Raw genomic sequence first — 698 nt, 5'->3', positions numbered from 1 at the left:
GCAACTAACCCAGGAGTCTCCCGATGGATTACCAGTCACATTGTCCACCGAAGAGGCCGACCGAATCTTCGAAGAGGAACAACTTAAAATTTTTGTTTACATTATTTTAAATATTTTAACATAATTAACTATATTAATATATGTTTTGATTTTATAGGTGACTCCTAAAAAGAAGGGACGGATAGTCGGTATAGGCTCTGTTAACGAAGTTGAGAGGGTAATTTCATCATACAATTCGAGACGGGATGAAGAGACTGCTCAGATGAAGGCTCGAATGGATAGCCAACAGGTTCGTTTAGACTCTCTTGAGGATTTGCTAGACGTGATGGCCGTGGGAAACCCGGTTATGCAGAGAATGTTGAGTGAGAGACAAGCCGCTTTTGGGTTGCCAGTACGAGATCCCCAACAGTCTGATCCAACCCGTCAACAGCCGAGCAACCCCACCAACTACTTCGAGGATATTTAGTTTTTTTTATATTTCTGTTTGTATTATGAATTTAAATATTATTGTATGACTTTTAAATGCCTTTTTAAAATATGTTTTTCAATTTCATATTTCGTTTTAAAATTTAAATGATTTTAAATTATGAATATTAAATATAAATTAAAATTTATTATATACTAATTACTAATAATATAATAAGAAACGATGTAAACTCCTCGTAAACATTACATGGAGTTTACATCGAATGTTTACG

This window comes from Brassica oleracea, chromosome C2, assembly GCF_000695525.1.
Source record: "Brassica oleracea var. oleracea cultivar TO1000 chromosome C2, BOL, whole genome shotgun sequence".
NCBI lineage: Eukaryota > Viridiplantae > Streptophyta > Magnoliopsida > Brassicales > Brassicaceae > Brassica > Brassica oleracea.
Note: the sequence above shows the minus strand (reverse complement) of the source record.